The sequence below is a fragment of the Rutilus rutilus genome (genome assembly GCF_951802725.1).
Source record: "Rutilus rutilus genome assembly, chromosome: 2".
NCBI lineage: Eukaryota > Metazoa > Chordata > Actinopteri > Cypriniformes > Leuciscidae > Rutilus > Rutilus rutilus.
The window spans coordinates 19270668-19293952 of record NC_140210.1 but is presented as its reverse complement, the minus strand read 5'-3'; positions in this window follow the sequence as shown (position 1 = coordinate 19293952).

The window sequence follows — 23285 nt, the reverse complement described above, 5'->3', positions numbered from 1 at the left end:
ATATATAAACAAAGTCCAACACAGATCCAGCTTTTCATTATGGGGTTACTTGTCCACTAAGACACAAAGATAGGCAGAAAATAGAGAGAACAAAAATATTGACATCTTGGATGATGCACAAATGGTCTGCCTTAGATCTAAGATGGACAGCACTAAAGTGCCGATGTGAGTGGAAAGTTTTTTCCGTTCTAGTTTCCCGCCAGTCTTTAGTTACCATGGACAGTCATGCAATCAATACACCTGTTCGTAATTTAGTTTGTTATCATTGTATATTTAAGTTCCTCCTTACATTCAGTTCATTGACTGGTATTGTTGTGTTTTGCATGCTGTCTCATTGCTAGTTACCTGATTTTGATTTATTTAATAAATATACTGTTATTTTTGGGGGGCGGTGGGAGTTCCCTTTTGAGGGAACGAGACACTGCGTCAATACGACACTTTGGGGAACGCCCTTAGCGTAACGCATCTGAAGTATGAATGAAACTAATCCAGTCCTCATTGGTGCTGCGTCATGACGTAACATGTGACGGCATACACGGAAGCTACAGTGGTGGTCAGAATGAATGGCACCCCTGGTAAATATGATCAAAAATGGCTGTAAAAAAATAAATCTGCATTGTTTATCCTTTTGATATTTCATAAAAAAAAAATATATAAAAAAAAGGTCGCAAAAATCTAACCTTTCATTGAAGTAAAATAATTGAAAGTGGGGGGAAACTCACATTATGAAATGTTTTTCTCCAAAACACGTCGGCCACAATTATTGGCACCCCTAGAATTTTTCACGAGTAAAATATCTCTGAAGTACATTCCCATTAATATTTACCTTTATTTAGCATACCAGGTGTCAGGCCTTGGAGATGTTTTCACGTTTTCTTGGACTTTTCTGTTGGTTCTTCATCTACTTCACTGTTTATTGCGTCTGCATCACTGTCTTCACCTGTTGAGTTCATTGTTATCTTCAACATTATTAGTTTAGTTCTAGCACCTGTGTTCAGTTAATTAACCCATCATCATTATGTTCTTCACCTGTTGTTTTGTCATCAGTGTGGTAATCATCTGTGTATTTAAGTTCCTGTTCTTGATTCAGTGTTCGTCGGTCAATGTTTGAGCATAATGCTCTCTGTGTAGTACCATTTGTTGTATTTTGCCTTCTGGAAATCAAACCTTTAATTTATTGGTAGTTATTCGTCTGCCTCCTTCATCTCCAATCCCACGCATGACACCAGTGCTGCGTTCCAGTCCAAAACTGTCATGCCCTTCACTCGGATGTACGTCATTGCGAGTGCCCACTACTGGCGGAAACTGCAATGGGCTGAACTGGAACGTCCTAAGCCCTTGATCACTTGGAATCAGCTGTGGAGTTGATTTATTATTTACATTTTTTTTTCCTTTAAGAATTTGTTTAATGCAGCATCCAAATGTTTATGTGTGTTTGGGTTGTATTAAACAAAAAATATATATAATTAATATATCATAGAGTTGTCTGTTGTGGTGGTGATTAGATGAGATATGTGGTGACGTCACAATCGTACTGCATTGTGGGACATATAGGTGCCTGAAGTGTACATTTGAAGCAGACTCGCTCCCTCGGTCAAAATCGAGGGAACGAGGGTCTGTCCATATAAACTTCCCTCGTCCACTTCACGAAGTGGAACGCACTTCAAAGTGGCGGCAGGGATTCCCCCAAGGGGAAGTGCTTAGGGAAGTTCGCAAGTGGGTGTCTAAAAGTGGACTGGAACGCAGCACAGGGTGACTAGGAACATGAAATTGTCTAGCTATGACTTGTTGTTTTACAGGAGTTTAAATCTGACGAATACACAAAGGCCAAATTTCTTTAATCATCCATCACAATGAGTAAAACCAAAGAATATAGTTCTGATGTGCATCAAAAGATTGTTGAGCATCACAAAATAGAAAGTGGCTGTAAGAAAATAGCTAAAGAATTGAAAATCCCCATTTTGACCATCAGGGCAATAAGAAGTTCCAATCAACTAAAGATGTTACGAATCTGCCAGGAAGAGGACGTGTGTCTATATTGTCTTAATGCACGGTGAGGAGGAAAGTTTGAGTGGCCAAAGACTCTCCAAGGATCACAGATGGAGAATTGCAGAGATTACTTGAGTCTTGGGGTCAGAAAGCCTAAAAAAAAATGATCAAACAACCTTTACACAACCACATGTTGTTTGGGAGGGTTTCAAGAAAAATCCTCCTCGCTCCTCCAAAAAATAAACTCCAACATATTCAGTTGTCAGATATGACTGGACCTTCAAAAGGGACCGGATTATATGGTCAGATGAAACAAAAAAAGGGCTTTTTGGCAGCAAACCCACCAGATGTGTTTGGTGCAAACAGGGATAAAAAGTACCTAATGCCTACGGTTAAATATACTGCTGGATCTTATTGTAGTGGGCCTATTTTTTTGCTGGAGGTCCTGGACATCTTGTTCAGATACATGGTATTATGGATTCTTGCAAATACCAACAGATAAAAAAATCAAAACCTTTCTGCCTCTGCTAGAAATCTTATAATGGGCCGTGGTTGGATCTTCCATCAGGACAATGGTCCAAAACAAACATCAAAATAAACACAAAAATGGGTAACTGAGCACAAAATGAAGCTTCTGCCATGACCGTCCCAGTCCCCTAAACCTGAAAATGAGTAGGGTGAACTGAACACAAGAAGCACCAACATGAACTTGTGAATCTGAAGGATCTGGAGAGATTCTGTATGGAGGAATGGTCTCTGATCTCTTGTCAGTTATTCTCCAAACTCATCAGGTATTATAGAAGAAAACTCAGATCTGTTATCTTGGCAAAAGGAGGTTGCAAAAAGTATTTAATAACAGGGAGCCAATAATTATGGCCAGCGTGTTTTGGAGAAAAGCATTTATTTTATAATGTGATTTACCCCCCACTTTCAATTCTTTTACTTCAATGAAAGGTTCGATTTTTGCACATTTTTTGAATGAAAGATCAAAAGGATAAACAATGCAGATTTATTTTTTTGATCATATTTACCAGGGGTGCCATTAATTCTGACCACCACTGTATAAAGGGACGACGGCACACAACAGAGTTAGCTTTTTGCTCTTCAGCAAGCCCTCTGTGTCAAACTGTCTGTCCTATTTGGTGTTGTTTGTCCCAAATAAAGGTCTGCATTGTAATATAGAATCTAGTGGCTCGGATCTCGCATTTGCCAAGGCAGCGCGTAGATTACAGGTCTACTCTGCAATAAAGATTCTGTGGCTGGGATCCTGTGTTTGCTGAGGCGGCGTGTAGATTAAAGGTCTGCATTGCAATATAGAATCTATAGTGGCTCGGATCTCGCATTTGCCAAGGCAGCGCGTAGATTACGGGTCTACTCTGCATAAATATTCTGTGGCTGGGATCTCGCGTTTGCTGAGGCAGTGCGCAGATTAAAGGTCTGCATTGCAATACAGAACCTACTAGCTTGGATCTCGCGTTTGAGGGTGCTGGCAGTGTTCATTGAGAAATATCTCGACGCGTACATCCGTGTGCTGTTGGATGTTTCAGCCTCGCACCTGTTGACTTTCTTCTCGAGGGATAAAAGCCAAATATATTGTAACGGCTCGAATCTTGCGTTTGCCGAGGCAGTGTGTAGATTACGAGACCGTATAAATAAATATTAAGACAGTATTGTCTGGTGATTATGAAATCAATCAATGTCTGTATCCCGCGGTCAAGTGTGCTTCAGGACACATCGGTTTCCAGTGAACGCACGCTGCTATGTCTGGCCCACAGACTTGCGGCCAGGCAGCGCTTGCGTCCGCACATCGAGAATCGTTTCGACCAAACCCTGCCAGAGAGTCGCAGGGGATTGATTACGAATCTCGAATAATACCCGAAGTCTCGAGAGGCTAGTTCCCTTAGTAGAATATTTCAAAGCATGGCAAGACCTGCCAAATATTTCTCCTTGGGTCCTGCGCACAATAGAGAAGGGTCACTGGCTGCAGTTCGATTCCACCCACCGAAATTCAGCGGGGTGGTGTGGACTGCCGTCGACCCAGTGCAAGGTTCGGGTATTGGAACAGGAAGTAAACTCCCTATTGGTAAAGGAGGTAGAGCGTGTTCCTCCGCCGGACAGGGAGTCCGGGTTCTACAGCCGCTACTTCATAGTTCCCAAGAAGGATGGGGGGTTGTGCCAGTTTTAGATCTAAGGCACTTGAATTGGTCTCTGAGGATTTTCAGGTTCAAGATGCTCACTATTCCCATCATCGTGAGTCAGATCAAATCTGTGGATTGGTTTGTCGCGATAGATCTAAGGGACGCATACTTCCACATATCCATCCTTTCATCTCACAGGAAGTTCCTGAGGTTCGCTTTTGGGGGCGAAGCATTCCAATATTGGGTTCTTCCGTTCGGCCTAGCTCTCTCCCCTCGAACGTTTACCAAATGCATGGATGCAGCTCTAGCTTTGCTGAGGCTTCAGGGTATCAGGGTGCTAAATTATATCGACGACTGGCTCATTATAGCGCAGACACAAGAGCTGACAGTTCGGCATCGAGATGTTGTCCTTGCCCACATCCAGAGCCTGGGGTTGAGAATCAACATGATAAAAAGCGTGTTGGCACCATCCCAGAGAACCACGTTCCTGGGAGTGGTGTGGGACTCGGTCATGATGCGGGCACAATTGTCTCCTGCACGGATCAAGTCCATCCTGGCCACGGTGACCAGGATAAAGCTAGGCCAAGCCATCACTTTAAATTTTTTTTAGAAAGTGTTAGGGCTCATGTCAGCAGCATCCAACGTCATTCCATTCGGCCTGCTGCACATGAGGGCACTGCAGTGGTGGTTGAAAACCAAGGCATTTTCCCCAAGGGGGAACCCGTTCCGCATGATCAGGGTTATCAAATCAAAACTGAATATCACCGCCTGGCCCCGCCTTCACAAACACGCTTCCCAATGTTATGTTCTCACGGTTCTCCTGTCTGATTTGAGTGCATCTGCACCGGTTCACGCCTCCCCTCCCCGCTGAACGCCAGCGACTACTAATGCGTGAATTGTTGAGCATGGGGGTTGAGCGCGGTAAAGTTAGTTTTAGGTTCGATATTCGCCGGACATTTGTTTTCCCTTGTAATATATTTTTTTATTTATTATTATATTATATATTATATTTATACCTGAGAATGCTTTGACGTGTTTCCACAGCGCATGATGCTTAAGGGAACGTCTGCCAATTCCACCAACTGCGTTAAACGTAGACTATAATTTGTATTTAAAATTACTTTTAACATTTAAAAACAGACGTTTTCAAATTCCAAAGCTTGTAGAAGGTTCCTATTGGCAATACTGACTTAGGCTACAGCTTTCCTGGTAGCCTTGAGTAAATTAACTTGTCTCAGAAAATGATTCATAAAACATATAAATATCAGTTGAGCCTATGTTTACTTTCTTCACTGACACAGATGAAAATGAAAAGACTATCAGTCAAAGTTCAGCTTCAGGAGGGGAAGAATTAGGGCAGAAGGAGACTGAGCAGTGCTCGAATTGAATCTAGTCTTATGGGGGGTCCCCACCATAAAAAAAAGTCTGACTGAGAGAAAAAGAAAGATAAAGATGAGGAGAGAGCAGGTATTGACAAATAATCTAATGACAAAGTTTTAAAGCTATTTCTTATCAAATTTTTTTTGTCCTTCAAAAGCCCTAAATTGCACATATGTTGGTCAGAGAAATCCAGTGGTGGATTTAGCAAATCGGGGGCCCAAGGCGAAGGTAGGTAGAAACCTAAAAGGGCCCCTCCCCATCCAATCTTTAAAAGAGAATGAAAAAAATATGTACCGACTGAATGGTGGATAGGCAGGTAAAGCTAATCTACGGGGAAGTAAAGGTTAGAGAGGAGAAAAAAACGTCCCCTTTAAACCCTGCATACACTTCTTTACTCCTAAACAGAAACATGTTAGCTACAATGTTTACATGGTACAATTTCTGGTAAGCTATTTTTTTTTTGCTTGACAAATTTCACCATTTCGATTCAATTCTTGTGATTTGATTAAATATTGACTCATTTGGATAAATATTAGGTAACGTTTCACAAGATATGCGTTACTTTTTCTCAAGAAAAAAAAGCCCTATCAGTTGGTATAATTTAAGGTTAAAATAAGTAATATAGTAGGCTACACATATTTAGCCAAATACTCTCTAAAGCTCTTTTTTCTAGCCAATTAAATGGCTTTCCTGAGGTAAATGTTATGTGACGATTGTTCTCCAGCTGTTTTACCTCTTTCCGCGGTTGAAAAACACTTATTGATCGATATTATGAATGAGGAATATACATTTCGGTAAGTTATACTGTATCTTTCAACATTGTTAATTCGTGTTTATTTACTATTAGCTTGAGATGATCAGTTCACGTGCCGCTATAGGAATCTGTCAAGTCACATTAAAACGGCAAAATGGTATTTATTGTTTGAATTTCGTAATAGAATTGACAGAATCTGAAAGCTGAGATTTTTTTTAATATCATGATTCATAAATAAACTGCTCAGTTTTGTCTGTCGATCTCCGTGTCCTCTTTGCTTCACGATTTTTCTGTGCGTTGGACGTTGTTGTTCCTGATCTGTATCCCCAACGGTAGCCGTAAAAAAGTTTGTCATCTTTGGCAGCGTTCCCAAATACTTACTCTTTTCACTTTTGTCTTTTATTTGAGCCGCTTGGGTAACTTCGAAACTTAAAATTTTCGCGTTTAGACTCTGTTTGTGTATTTCCCAGTCCTCCTGTTACTGCGTGTTGTTTATCTTTCGCGCCGCGCACCTTTATGGACTTTTTGCTTTCCTCCCGCTTCCTCCTTTTTTCAGCACCGCTTGGGTAACTAGCTTCGCTTCATTTTCACTCTGTCTGTCACTCTGTACACTCTGTCTGTCAATCACTTCTTTTTCTCTGTCAGTTTTTTGGCACAGCCTTGTCACTTTCGCAGATGCGCAGTAAAAGTGAGATAATGGAATAGTCCAATGTAGTGAGGGGGGGGCCCCCTCCTGTCTGCGATGATTTGATGCCATTTTTCGCAAATGGAGTTTTAGAAATATATAATTTGAAATAAAAAAACAAACAAAAAAACTTAAGCATAAGTTACTAGGGCATTTTGGGGGCCCCTATAGATAGCTCGGGGCCCAAGGCAATTGCCGACCTTTACCTAATGGTAAAGTCCGCCCCTGGAGAAATCCAAATTTTAAAACACCCTAACTACCGCACATTTCAGTCAGTTTAGGACTTACCATTTTTATGTTTAAATTTACATTGTGAAAAACAAGGTTGTGTTCCATATCGTGGTGTTCAGCAATTTTAACATAGTATCGTCATCATATCAGTGTAGATGTAGATGGACCAAAATAAGTATTAAATAAGTATTGTGATACTTGGTGCCACAGTGACAATTTTGTCCCAAAAAGTATTGGTATACCACGATACTCAATATGTTGTCATTTTTCCCTGTTGCACCTACACAAAATTTGAGGGTTCCCCCACCTGCCAAATCCCACTTTAACCAATGGTTCTGAGATTGCGCCCTCTATTCAGATTGGCACATCAGATCCTCCTGTGGTCCCAGGGGAAACTGTTATCTCTCAGAGCAATGCACGTCCCAAGGGACCAGAATCAGAGAGCAGACATCCTGTCAAGGCAGGGGCTGAGGCCCAGGGAATGGAGACTTCACACCGAGGTGGTGAAGTCGATATGCGAGAGGGTCGTAGCACCAAATGTTGGGCCCCGGTCACAGAACCAAGGGGTGGGCCCCTCACAACACCAATATATATCAATGTATCTTTGTGGGCCCCCCCCTTCGCCAAGGGCCCCTGTTACTCAGTTCCACTATTACCCCCTGTCTGACGCCCCTGTGTCAGAGAGGTTCGGCCCAGTGGAAGTGGATTTGTTCGCGTATCGAGGGACGTCCCACTGTCCACCAGTGTTGGGAGTAACGCGTTACAAAAGTAATTAATTACTGTAATGCATTGCTTTTTGCTGTAACGCGGTAATGTAAGGCATTACAGGGGGAAAAAAAGTAATATTTTACTCGGTACAAATGTCAGTAACGCGCGTTACAAGCATTGTTAGTTAACCTGGAATAAGGAGTTTTTTCTTCATACAAATTCGCCAAAATCACCGCCAGAGATCAGCAGAGGAGAAACGTCCGCGCAAAATGTTTCACTTTCTGTACGTTAATCAGACAGAGCCGAGATGAGTGAGCCTGCAGCGGATAGTACATTCTCAACAGCGAGAGAGGGAGTTTCTTTTACTGTCTATGGGAGTTTCCAGCGCCGTTTCCATGGCAACTCTGCGCCGCGGCCGCTCCAGTGTTTGAAAGCGACATGAATGTTCAAAGTTCACGCGCACGGCCATTGATTAAACCACGTCAAAATCATGCAGCATTTACAAACATCTAGAATTAGAACATTACTTAAATAAAAATCTCATTAATATTAAATTATACATTTAAAACTGATTTTGGAGATCTATGACTCGTTCATAGACCAAATGGCCTATGCCCACACTACTGCAGTCACTCACAATAATAATTAAAATAAAATAAAAATATTTGGCTTAGTTATTATTCATTAGTTATTTTTATTTTTGCTAAAGTTTAAGCCTAAAGTTTACCCCGGGCTTAAAGTAAAAACATGTCTGTACCATGCGTCCATGCAAAGTACCATGGTAATATTTGAGGTACCATGGTTATATCTGAGGTAGTATGTACCATGGTAATATGTACGGCAGAATGTACCATAGTTATATCTGAAGTACTAGGGCATGTACCATGTTAAATCTGAGGTACCATACTATGTACCATAGTAACATACTACAGTATAGTACTTCAGATATTATCATGGTACCATGATAATATCTGAAGTACTATAAAGTATGTACCATGGTTATATCTGAGGTTCTATGGTATGTACCATGGTAGGTACCATGGTAAATCTGAGGTACCATACTATGTACCATAGTAACATATACAGTACCATGCAATGTACCATGGTACCATGATAATATCTGAAGTACTATATAGTATGTACCATGGTTAGATGTAAGGTACCATGGTACTACCATGGTATACCATGGTATGTACTATAGTACATCATGGTAAAATTTCTTATGGGTCCAAGCTCAGTCGGATACCACATCACCTTCTACTGGATGTGTAATGAGCTAATTGAGCATCATACGCTACATTTAGATTGCCAAATCCATATTGGCAGTTATTTTGGTGAGAGTAACTTAAAAGTAATGCAATAGTAGTGTAATGCCTTACATTTTAAATACAGTAATATTGTAATGTAACGGATTACTTTGAAATGACAGTAACAAGTAATAAATAACGCATTACAGTTTCGAAGTAACTTGCCCAACACTGCTGTCCACTGTGGTTTTCTCTCACTCATCCAGCCCCATTGGGGTTGGATGCCATGTTACAGACGTGGCCGAGGCTACGCCTGTACACTTTTCGCTCTGCTCCCAGGAGTTCTGGAGAGGGTCTCTCTATATCTCATGGGTGCCTGAAGTTTACTCCAGGTGACATTAAGGCTATCTTGCATCCCAGGCCGGGCTATGTGCCTAAAGTGCCATCTAATGTGGCACGGCCTACGGTTCTGCAGGCTTTTCATCCTCCACCTCACGTGGCGGCGGATGAAGAAAGACTTAATTTGCTCTGCCCTGCCAGAGCTCTCAAGATTTATGTCCAGAGGTCTTCTTCATGGCGGAAGTCACCCAAGAAGGGGCTTCCTGCATCCAAACAGACCATCAGTAACTGGATCGTTCAGGCTTATCTCTATGGCCTATCAGGTGCGCAGCTTGCCTTCAACTTTGGCCGTGAGGGCTAATTCAACCAGAGGCATGGCGTTCTCTAGAGCCCTTCTTTCAGGGGCCCCGATCCAAGAAGTGTGCAATGCAGCAGGATGGGCCACCCCTCATACTTTTATCAGATTTTATAGCCTGGACATTCCTTCTACGACAGGCACTCTAGTGCTCTCGTCCTAAGTGTGCCTGTGTGCAGCTTCACACTGGGACAGGCAGGGCTCGTTGTGGCATAGAGGGTACTCGTTCCCCAAAGTGTTGTATCGACGCAGTTTGAGTTCCCTCAAAAGGGAACGTCTCGGGTTACGACTGTAGACACTGCGTTCCTCCACCACGCCTTCCCCTGCCTGGGAGCGACTTGCTTCATCGCAGAAGCTAACTTAGTTGTGTGCCGGCGTCCCTCTGTAGCTTCTGTGTATGCCGTCACGTTACGTCATGATGCAGCACCAATCAAGATTGGATTAGTTTCATTCATACTTTAGATGCGTTACGCTAAGGGTGTTCCCCAAAGTGTTGTATCGACGCAGTGTCTCGTTCCCTTCTCAGGGAACAAGGGTTACAGTTGTAACCCGAGATGTTTTTTTTAACTGAAAAAGCTGATTATGCAGATCCAGTCCCAACACATCCAATCTTGCCGTCCATTCTCTGTAGATTTGCAGTACAGAGGGAGAATGATTGTTGTTTAATCACAATAACCTTTTTAATCACAATAAGTTTCTAATTAGAATGTATTTCTTGTGTCTGTGAAAAATGTTCAAACTTCCTTAAAAAAGATAATTGTGTACTTTTTATGCATTAAACATGTTATTCTTAAACGTGTATCTAAACATGCATCTTTTTCAGTTTTGTTTTTTAACCACATTTATTTTGGTTTATGTTTTTGTCACTGGAAAACAAGACAAAACTACTGATTTAAAGTTTTCTTCATAACCTTCATCAACAATATGCTCAAAAACAACATGCACTACTACAGTAGCTAAAGTAAAGATAAATTCAGATTTGGGTGCTATGGACCTATCTATAGCTTAATCTATATACACAATCGGAATGAAATCAATCCGATTGATGAATCCGAACAAGGTGTTTACATGAATGATAAATAAAGTAATCGGGTTGATGTGCGCGTAATATGTCACAAGTTTCAAATCGGATCTGATGTTTTGACATGCGCACACTGCACGAATATACGGAGTTTCCCGCTTTTCGCGCATAAATATTCTCCTCTATTGGTTCTTTATTTGTTTTAAACAGCAGACGTAATATTAATTCGTCTCTGGTCATAATTTAGAGCATATTAACCGTTTTGCCGTGCTGCTTATTGATCACGCAGTAAAAATGACCCTCCCCACGGCCAAAACCAGTCGTCTGTGGATGAGAATCCAAAACAAGCACTGGTGGGACGTTGTCCTGCTTCACTTCACAGACGCGCGAGTGAAATGAGAATTTTAGAATGACGGGAAATTTATTAATATGACACTTTATTCAACAGGAAGTACAGCTCGTTCCGTGCGTCATACGTCATTACGCTATTTAACATCATTGCACATGCGCAGTCCTTTCAGTTTCGGTTTTCAATCAGATCAAGTGTTTACATGTTCTCTCGATCGGATTACAAAAGGGATAAACCACCCCTTTCAATCCGATTGAAATTTCATTCGGATCGAGCTCAGTCGGATCAATTAAGGTGTTTACATGAAGGTTTTTTAGTCCGATTGAGCCGTCAATCCGATTATAAGTGTCCATGTAAACGCAGCTTATGCTTTGGTGTCTGTAAAACTAAAAAGACCAATAATTGTTCATACTAGTGTCATTTGTTAGTTTGTCCTCACCTAGATACATGAACTTTTCTGCCACCAAAAAAAAAGAAGCAAAGACCGTATAATCTTCCTTTAGATCTATTCAGGCTGCTGCTCACCTCCTCCAATAAAAAAATGACTTTTAAGTTGGATGCAATTCTGATCAAGCATATTTTTTATTCTTTGTACAGGATAAAAAAAGATAAAAGTATTTCAGCCCTCAAAGAGTAGCTCAGAGTTTCAGAATTAAGTGAACTCGCTCCGATCTTCTGGGATTATAGAGATGATTATGAGGTATGTATTGGGTCTGTTTTCATTGAACTCAGTGAACTCGTCTCCTTCCTTGACCCTGAGTGCACACCAGGATGGTTCAGGGAGGCTAGAGCAACAAGTGCACTTCGGGGAAGTATATAAGTCAGAGGAAGACGCCAAAACTGAAAGGCTGAAGCGAACAGAAGGTTAGACTTGAGTATGTGCATCACAGTCAGTGTTTAGAACACCTTTTCTTCCTTCTGCTCAGTGGAGAAGACAAAGTGAAAGGTATTAGTGGATGACCGGGATGGATGTTGATAGGACATTTCCAATTTTCGGGAAATTTTTCATTCCTGCTTTTTCAGACCTTTGGAGCTAAAAAGTGGAATATGCCTGTGTATTAGTAGTTCATGGAAGTGTATCTATAATATAATTTCTGAAATATGCTCTGATCAAGTTCAAACACTAAAAAACTATATTTAAATTTGATTATTTACATATACATATTTAATGGCAGGTGCATGTAGAGCATTCTTGGATGTAATTAAAAAGCTATAGTTTGCCACTGCTTAGTGAGGAAAAACCTTTTCAAATGTTGATATTTTCATATCAATTTCTCTAATGTTATTGAAATTGATAAGAAAGTATACATTTTAAAGTATGATAAACCATAAATAAAATCCTAACTTTTTCATGAAGACTGAATCATTAATCATAAAGATTGAAGCTAACTTCTCAGATATTGTATTGCCGTTTTATTTTATTTCCTCATAAGGCTGATCTTTTTGCTCCTGCACTGGCCTATGCTTATCTGCCCAGCTGATTTATTGCAGGAACCGGCAAAGAAATTCTTACCAACTTAAAGCTTATGGGGTTCATGAAATGATAATAAAACACAATTTAGAGTTCAGTAGTTCCAACCAGGCAGGATCCTTGTGGGTTTCAAAACATTTTTGTATAATTTATTCCACAGAATTGTATGAATTATTAACTTTTGTGAGAGTAGAGAGAGAGAGAGAGAGAGCAAATTGTCTACTATCAATTATGCATTGTGAATTATTGAAATCACAGTTATCAGTGTTGCCCTACCAAGCAGCTGAGTTCTGTTCACGTCAATATCATGTTGCCTCAGTGACATTACCCCCAGTATGCTGGGTAAAAATGCAGTATAAACAATGAAATTACAGATCCGCTAATGAAAGACTGCATTAAAACATCTGTGCTGTGAAATCACTGTTCCCTTTCAAAAGCTTCTCTCAATGCTGCGCTGAGATAGCGCTTTGGGAACACCTTTGTGTTTGACCGCCTGTGAAGTATGTGTGCGAACATGCCAAGGAACTTAGCCTTGAACTTGGGAGCTTCTGACTGTGATGTCATTGGAATCCGTGCTCGTCAGAGGCTATAATTCAATGTGCCACAGGTGCATCTTCAGGTTTCTTTGTCTTCTGAGAAAGCTGTACTGTGTGTGTGCGTGTGTTTGTGCGCAAGCTCTCTGTCTGTCACTCTTTTTTTAGGAGTTAGATCCAAGGGCAAGAATGGATGGATGTCGAGTTCGCCGGCTCCGAGCATTGCTCCTGCAATGACAAAGCGCAAGAGGAGCTTCTCAAGGTGGTCACTTGTGCAGTGGCCAGGCTACAATTAGACTGGCCACAGGAGCAAGAGACCCCTAAACGCTCTAAATCAGTGGTTCCAAATTCCAGTCCTCGTGACCCACTGCTCTCCACATTTTGTAGGTCTCTCTTATCTGACACACTCAGTTCAGTTCATGGAGTCTCTCCTAATGAGCTGATGATCTGGTACAGGTGTGTTAAATAAGGGAGACATACAAAATGGGCAGAGCAGTGGGTCACGAGGACTGGAATTGGGAACCACTGCTCTAAATGAATGGACAGATTTCTGTCCAGTGGCCAGGAGAAGGAACCTCAATATTGGTCTCCCCCTTTTTCTGAGGACCAAGTTATGACCATGACAAGCTATCTTGTTTATGGGGGAAGCCTTATGCATCGTACGCGCGGTTATACGATAATGCCTCAGGTTGAAGAGATGCTAGCCGGGCTATCACTCCCCTAGTTTTGCATCATCACTGAAGAAACCAACTCTCCCCACCAAAGGGTACAGGGCCAGTTACAGGCATACCAGGCTGACCTGCTGAAGGACCTGAGTGCGGGTGGCTCTTTCAATGAAGAGACTTTCTCTGAGCTCCATTGAGCCACAGATCTGTCTCTCTGCGTGACTAAGCAGACAGCCCGTGCCATCAGTCGTACAACGGATGCGCTGGTCGCCCCAAAGCCCTAACTAAGCCCGAAGCTTTTGAAAGAGAACAGAGTTACAGTCAAGTAACCAGAGACGATTTAAATGTAAGCACTAATTTTAAAGGGTCATGAAACTCCAAAACACATCACACTTCTCTGCCTTACTCATGAGAACGAACTCTTTAAAACAAAATCACTGAGCTGTATTACGCATGAGATCGCAGTATAGCAGAGAATTCAAACGTCCTGAAAGAGCATTTCAGCGCTGTTCCTTCACCTCTGCCTGTTCAGCGCTGTGTTCGGACACATGTGCCGTAAGTGTATGTTTCCTCAGAACAGTAGCACAAAAGTGTTGTTTAATTTTCCCTAAGATGCTGTCAGAGCTGGAGTTTGACTGTATGACTGTAACAGTATGTAACATGCGTATCACGCATGAGAACGGTTTCTGTGCTGAACACCACAATGAGTTTAACAACGCTCGCAACGTGGATCATAGATCATATGGACTGTTTCAAGTTTTTACGGACCTATTTCATATACTCTAGTGTTCTAAACATGAACCAGCACCGTGTATGCGCACATATTTAATCATGTCTTCTTCAAATGAAATATATGTACAAATAAGGACACAGCCGTATGTTTGATCTTGAACGCGATGACAAGATGAGTTATTCTGATACACAGACCGATGTAGACCGAAAATTCAAAGAACAATGGACAAAAAAAGTAACTATGCCTTTATTCTTTCTGTGCTAAACTGACGGCATGTTTGTTCAGAGGCTGTGCTCGTAAGTGACCTTTTAAATGTTCTTACGCGTTTCTCCCTCGTTCTTGGGAATTTGTTGTCATAGGGTTATATTTTTAAAATGCATCAAACTGTTTTTTGTGTTTTTTTTTTTTTTTTTTCTCTGTGGTCATATTTTAATATTCATGTGTCTGTATAATGAGTGCATTGCAGTTCTGTGTTTTATTGGTTGTTGTCTCCCCTTTTCCCACCTTCTACTGTCCCACTTTTCCACAGCTTTGCATGCCCATTTCTTGAGACATTTCAACTCTGAGCTGTGAACAACCAGGCTACACTGACAAAATGATTTTGTGATGAAGTAAATACTACAGAAAAAAACAATGTAATTTACATGAAAAACTTAGTTCAGGCAAGAATAAAAAAAAAAACGAAGTAAATTCTATATTAGTACTCAATTCAAGCATGTATAAATGAAAGCGTAAATACCAACGTTATAAAATTAAGTAAAATTACTCAACTTTTCTGATACTGGTGTTCCCATCATGCATTGGGCCTTGAATAATTAATTAGGTTGAATTTTCACTGTTTTATCATTGCTTTTTTTTTTTGTTAGGATTAGTAACTTGCCATTTTGTGACATTTGGAGTCCATTTTCTACTCAAAATGATTCAAACACAAAAACGATCCATCAAATGTTACCGTCATTGTGCATTGTCTACCACGTATAGAGGTCTCTGCGATCACGCCATGTGTAACTTCTGAAATGTAGACATGGTGTCTCACACAATATCTATTGCATTATTTACTTAGATGTTTCCTAGTAAAGCATATATTTTTAAAGTGTGGTTTAATTCAATGTTATATTGTTTGAGTGAAATGTATTGCAAAGGAAACTTCAACTAAATAAATATTACTCAACCTTTTACTAGCCAAGTAAAAATTACTTATTTTCTTTGTTACTTTCACTTAACTTAGTTAAGTAGGGTTCACTTAATTCCATTGAAATTCCGTGAAATTTGTGTGAAATTTACTTAAAAAATATTTGTGCAAAAACATGCCAAAGAAAAATAAAGTAATGTTTACTTATTGTTTTTTTCAGTGTAAAACACTTTAAAATTCAAAATACACTACTTTAAAATGGTTCACACATTATGTTTGACAGTCCAAATTCATTTTTGGTAAAGATTTACAAAAAGTGATAATTGCACAGGTTTAGAATTTTAGAACATCACTATCAATTTTTAATTCCCCTTTTTAGTTGCTTTTGTGTTTCAGAAACGAGGAGGAGGATCCAAGTGCAGTATGGCAGTTTATTAACAAAATAACATCCAAGAAACAGGAGACGTAGGAGCATAAATCCAAACAAGGAGTAAAACAGAACTGAAAACAACTCACACGAAACATCCACTAAGGACAACACCAGACAAAGAACATGAGAAACACTTTGGTGTATATATACACTCAAGGGGAGATTGGCAAACAAGATACACCTGGGAACAATCAGGAACTAATCAACAAGAAAAACTACAAAGGACTACAAAACATGGCACAGACCAGGAAAATAACAAAAGTCCACACAAAACAAGGGGAACACAAGACAGAAATCATGACAATAGGTGAACCGTTCACTCAGCAACTTATGAGCTTTTTTTTAACCACCCTGGTGTCTGTATTTATATTTGAGTTTGTGCCAAATGAACAGAAGCTGTAAATTTTGTCATTTTTATTCAACTTTCTGGAAATCCATCAAGTTGGTAACCGAGCGCACAGACCCAGTCAGAAAGAGATTTTAAATCTGTTTCTCTTTTTTGCTTCTTGAACTCTCAAAATGCAGTCTGTCTCTCTTACAGTCAGAGATAGAGGCTTTAAAACTGCTTAAGAGGAAAGTATGGAATTATAGAAAGAAGCTTTAAAGGAAAGTTGAAAAAGATGTGTAGGTTTCAAGTAATCAAAAACTTAAGAAAAGAATAAGTGATTTGACAGTGAAAAGTTTAAAATATTTAAAATATTTTAAATGCCAAAGTTGCAGTAAGGATGAATAAAAATAAATAAAAATAAGACAATATAATTTAAATTAGATCTTCAGTTAACTAAATCTGCAAGACCCACTCAGTGTGACTTATTGGATAACGCTGGGAAAGCGTGCACTTGGAGAAGGGAACGCTGCGGAAGCCACATCCTACCCCGGAGGGAGGTACTGTGGAGGTTACACATATGGACTAGCCGAGCAGGGTACTGCAAATTATGGCAGTCTCTGGGGTGGTTCCAGCCTAGTTCTAGGGGGAAAAGAACACCAACAGAGATGACACAGCGGACTCTGTCGAGGGAAAGACACAGGCTCGTCCGCAGAGGAGCTGATCGTGGAAGAATACACATATGGGGTCGCCGCAGGGACCACTACATATGGACAACCAGCCTAGCACAGCTTCCACAATCCATACAAGTGTAGGCCTGGCGTCAGACGCTCCACAATGTCTGACTGCGGCAGGGGTGACAGAGGAACTCTACAGGGTTAGCCATTTCTGGGGAACACTACTGGAGCAAATAGACGCACGTATCCAGCCCAGCGGGCGGGAGTGGCGTTGCAAGCCGACACTACGAATGGGTCCCTTCGCGCTACTGGCCACTGGGGGCGAGTACACGGGAAGATACCGGCTCTACAAGAAGGCTATATGCGTGTGAATGTTAGAATTTTAGAACATCCCTATCAATTTTTTATTTTAAATAAAAATGTAGTACTCTAGCTTTTGCCTGTCTCCTGTTGCTTGGATGTTTTTGTGTTATTTTGTTAATAAACTGCCATACTGCACTTGGATCCTCCTCTTCCTTGTTTCTGAAACACGAAAGCAACTAAAAAGGGGAATTAAAAATTGATAGTGATGTTCTAAAATTAAAAAAAAAAAATCTAGCGAACTTGTTGGGTGTCGCCCAGCCCGCTGCTCTACATATATCTGTCAGCGAGGCGCCTTGAGCCAGCTCCCAGGAGGAAGCAACACTTCTAATTGAGTGTGCTTGCAACCCCGAACAGTCAAGGCATGTCTTGGGACTGATATGCAAAGACAATAGCGTCCACTGTCCAGTGGGCTGACCTCTACTTGGAGACAGCCTTTCCCTTCTGCTGGCCTCCGTTACAGACAAATAGATGGTCTGAGGTCCTAAAGCTTTGCGTCCTGTACACGTATAACCGCAAGGAGCGGACGGGACAGAGAAAAGCCAGGGCTGGGTCTGCCTCCTCCAAAGGCAGCGCTTGCAGGTTCTCTACCTGATCCCTTAAGGGAGTGGTAGGAACCTTGGGCACGTATCCAGACCGGGTTCTCAGGACAACGTGTTGGATGGCCCGAATTCTAGGCACGATTCGTCGTCCAAAAATGCTTGCAGGTCCCCTACCCTCTTGAGCGAAGCATGATCTTTAACTCAGCTGACTGCAGTGGTTCAAAGGGAGGTCTCTGCAGGGCACTGAGCACCAGAGACAGGTTTCAAGAGGGTATAGGAACCTCAGGCTCCCCTCAGGAACCTGACGATCAGGTCATGTTTTCCCAATGACTTACCTTCAACTGCATCATGATGTGTGGCAATAGTGGCAACATACACTTTGAGGGTGGAGGGAGACAGCCTTCGCTCCAACCCATCTTGCTGGATAGTCAAGTCAAGTCAAGTCATCTTCATTTATATAGCGCTTTTAACAATGTAGATTGTCTCAAAGCAGCTTTACAGAGATAAGCGTATAATTTAAGGTAACAGAGATTGTTTCGGCTTTACAGCAGAGTTAACCTGTTAAGCTGCAACCCCACTTTTGAAAAATCCCCAGAAATGGCATACCCAAACTGAAACAGATACAGTTCATGAACCCTTTGCATTAAAAGTACAAGTATGATCTCATTTGAAAGCTGACACCTGGCAGTTTATTGTAAATGTAGAATTAATTATTGTCATAATGACAAAAATTGTTATAAATAGCTTCAAAGTTTTGTAAAATTATTAGAAATTAATTTTTATGAAACATCCTCATGAAAAAAAAAATTGAAGTTGGCACTGGAGCAATCTAGAAATGCACTACAGCTAAAGCCATATGTCTAAACATTCTATGTTTAAAATCTGAAGATAATAAGTCCAAAACTCTGGATAGAAAGCAGGACTCTGATCAGACATCTTTGGGGGTCTTCCCGGTGAGAAGAATACCATTCAATGAACAGGTTCCACTTCAGTGCATAGAGGCACCTCATAGAGGGGGCTCTAGCGGAAGTGATAGTGTCTACCACCGCCTGGGGTAGGTCATCAAAAACCTCTGCGTCCCATCCAAGGACCAGACATGGAGTTTCCAGAGGTATGGACGTTGGTGCCGTAGAGTGCCCCGTCTCTGAGAAAGCAGGTCCTTCCTCAGAGGATTGGGCCAAGGAGGGACTGTCGTGAGGAGCATTAGTTCTGGGAACCAGGTCCAGTTAGGCCAGTATGGTGCAGCTAGCAAGACCTGGGTGCCCTCGGTCAGGGAGTAAAACAACTGGCAGTGGGTCGAGTCCAGGGAGGCAACAGATTTACCTGTGCGGCTCCAAAGATGTCCCATATCAGCTGGACCGCCTGGGGATGGAGACGTCACTCTCCCGGCAGCATAGGCTGCCGTGAGAACTCGTCGGCTGCATGATAGAGTACGCCCGGGATGTGAATGGCATGAAGCGACCTCAGATGCTTCTGACTCTATAGGAGGAGATGGGTGGGCGAGTTGCGACATGTGGCAGGAGCGTATACCACCTTGTCGGTTAATGTAGGCAACAGTAACAATGCTGTCCGTACTGACCAGTACATGCTTGCCATATAGTGGCCCAGAGCAAGGCGTACTGCAAGCAACTCGAGGCAATTGATGTGCCAATGCAGTTAGGGCCCTCCACAGACCCGAGACTGCATGCCCGTTGTACGTGGCCCCCCAAGCCAGTGGCAGAGGCATCCGTGAATACCACAGCATGCCTGGACACTTGTTCTAGGGGAACTCCTGTCCATAGAACGAAGGGTCCGACCACCGACTGAAGGTTTGATGGCAGTGCGGGGTGACGGGCACCTGGTACGTGCCGCACTGACACGCCCATCTTGGGACTCGGCCATGAAGCCAGTGCTGAAGCGGTCTCATATGAAGCAAGCCGAACAGCGTTACTGCGGCTACGGCTGCCATATGCCCCAGGAGCCTCTGAAAGAATTTCAGTGGAACTGCTGCACCTGCTCTTGAACTACTTCAGGCAATTCAACACTGACTGGACGCGCTCCTTTGTGAGTCGCGCTGTCTGGTTGACCGAGTCTAACTCAATACCGAGAAATGAGATCCTCTGCACCGGGGAGAGTTTGCCTAGTTGACCCGAAGGCCCAACAGGCTGAGGTGACTGAGCACCATGTCCCTCTGTTCGCACAACTGATCCAGAAACTAAGCCAGAATCAGCCAGTCAATGAGATAGTTGAGAGTGCGAACGCCGCGTTCTCAGAGTGGAACAATGGCTGCCTCCGCGACCTTCGTAAAGACGCAAGGTGACAGGGAACAGGTGACAGAAACGGTCTGTGTCGAGGGAGAACCGAGACATTAAAGTACGCGTCCTTCAGGTCGATCGCTGCTTCTTGGGTACAATGAAGTAGGAGCTGTAGAACCTATCTTCATATCGGCTGGAGGGACCAGCTCGATCGCATCCTTCGCCAGTAGGACAGATCTCTGCCCGCAAGACAGGGTCATCGCTGCTCCATACGGAGGCGAAGTGGATGACCCTAAACTTGGAGGGCGCCGGGCAAACTGAATCGCATAGTCAAGTCTGATGGTACGGATGAGTCAGTGAGACAGTCTGGGGGCGCTAGCCAGGCTCCCAGACACCGTGCAAGCGGGACCAATGGGACTACGGATGTACCCGGGGTGGAGCAGCGAGGTGGAAAAACAGGGACTTGACTTGGGGGGCACTGAGGCGGCCCGAAGTGGGGTCTGAGTGTGCTGTGCAACACTTACCTGGTTCCAGGGTGGGGCAGAGGGTGCGTGGGAAGGCCTGGTGGCGTCCCCGAACCGTACACTGCTGCCCGCTGGCGACAGAGGAGGGGGACAGGAGTGGCAAGGCATGGAAGAGTCACTCACTGCCATCCACGCCCTCTTGAGACCCAGAGATAGAGAAGTTGCTCTTACACCCTTGGCGACAAACAGACTGAGGGGCAGCCCACGAGTGACTCTGGTAGCACATTGGGATAAGCTCTTGGTTACTTCAGCCTACTTCACAATGAAGTGATTTAAAGTTATAACCTTCCTTGGTAAATGGGTTGCTTTCTATGCTAATTGAGCTTAAGAGGAAAAAGGAAATTTAACCAATAGAAAAAAAAAAAAAAAAAAAAAAAAGCACAAAGAACAAAAATTAGCTAAACAACGCACAAAAAGAACGACAGTTGATCAAACAAAGCAATGGTGTCTATGATACAATAATTCACACGCAGCCCAAACGGCAAGGAGGCCATATCTCACACGTAACGTGACCAGTCTGTTGTTAGGGCAAAAAGAGGACAACCACACGTGCTGGGAGCCTCTGATAGACATTACATGTTCCAAACCTGCCTGACTTTCTATCTTCTGTGGAACATAAAAATGTTTGTAATGTTGGTAACCAAACACTTGCAGTTCCCATTGACTTATTTTTTCCCCATACAATCGTAGTCACTGAGAGCCGAAACTGTTTGGTTATCTTCTTTTTTGCAAAAGAAAGAAATGCATACAGTTTGGAGCAGCATGAGGGCATGAGTAAATGATTCCAGGATTTTAGTTTTTTTGGATGGACTATCCCTTTAAGTCTACTTAAATGGCAATAATTAAATGCCTATAATAACCCCCAAAAAATATTTATGTTTAATAAAAATGTGTCAGCAATGCTGGCTTTTTATTTTATTAAATTGGTGTTTAACTGGCAATAAAATGAGTGGTATCACTCATCCCTACCTATGAGAGTCCGTCAGAAAGTGTCACTCCAAAATGTCAATGGGCCTAAGCACAAATCTACACAGAGGTTAGAAGCCTATTAAACTCAAGCAGGCGTGTTTGTACCAATATGTGTTTGTGTGAGAGCATAAGCTAAAGAAAATAAGGTGGTGTAATCTAAGAATAAAATTGTATTTAAAAACAAATCTGAACAACATCATGTTACAATGACAGCTCATATGCAACATGTTCACAGTAGTGAGCCAGATGCCTTGAGCAGTCCTTGTGTCAGGTTTATGGAGAGCTCCACCTGTTCCCTCCCTCTCCCCAACATGGCGTTGACATTTTGTGATATTTCAGCCAAATGTCACGAGACAGACTCCGATGAACAAGCGTACGGAATGTCCCGCCGAAAGAGATACGCATGCAGTTGTACTCAAATGAAAGTTCACATTTGATTCGTTGTGCTTGGGCACTGATATGTGACGCCAAGGAATACGGGAGATAGGGTCGTTATGCTAGTGAGGTTGGAGAGCAGAGAAAATCTGGCTAATAAGGTCACACTGTTTGATGCTAGCTGGTTCTCACAACCCTGTGTCAAAGATGGGAAGCGGCAAAAACGCAAGAAAAATGCCATCTTAAGGAACTATGACCGGGATGCTCATAGCCGTTAAACACATAGTTTATGGTTCTGATCCAATAATGTTAAACTGTGCATTTTAAATGAATGAAATAATTAAAAATAAAACCTTTAAGTAGTTTGGCAGGGTCTATTATTATTATTTATTAGAATTTTTTTTTGTCATTGACACCTTTCTGATGTCCCTAGCAAGCTTAACTAGCAGCCATGCAATAGAAAGACCAAGCTGTTTAACCAGCCAATTTTGGTGAACAATATGGCTATGCTGGTCCACCAGCCAGCACCAAATGAGCAAATTTATGCAGGTCTAAAATAGTCTGTAACGAGGTTAGATGTTGCGGGAAGGAGGCGGCGACGTTAACACACATTTTAATAATAAAATAAACAAATACAAAACGAAAGTAAAAGACAGCAGTCCCTCACGGGCGACTGCTGTCACATATAATAAAACATAAAACACAACATAAGTCCAGGCCTGTTTCTCTCTCGATTTCCACTGTCGTCGCTCCCCCTTTTATGCTTACGCTCCTCCGTGAGAGATACGAGACCGGTACGTCGCGCAGGTGTCGCTCATTATCAATCACGCCACCAGCTTCACGCTGCCCTCTCACGGCCCCCGGCCTCGTCCTGCTCGCCACATAGTCTTTTCAGCAAAGGTGGTGCAATTGCTAAGTGAAACTGCCCTGCTTACGTTCTCACCCTTTTCAAGTTAACTTATAAAACCAGAGGAAGATTCCTTTTAAGGCATTCATTATTGTCTCACTTCAGGCTCAAAAAGACTTTCAAAACTTTGAAAGGCGCTGCAGAAAAAGCCTTCACATCTCTCCTTCTTTTTAATTTGTAGTATGTCTGCTTCAAAAAGCAATCCAATTATG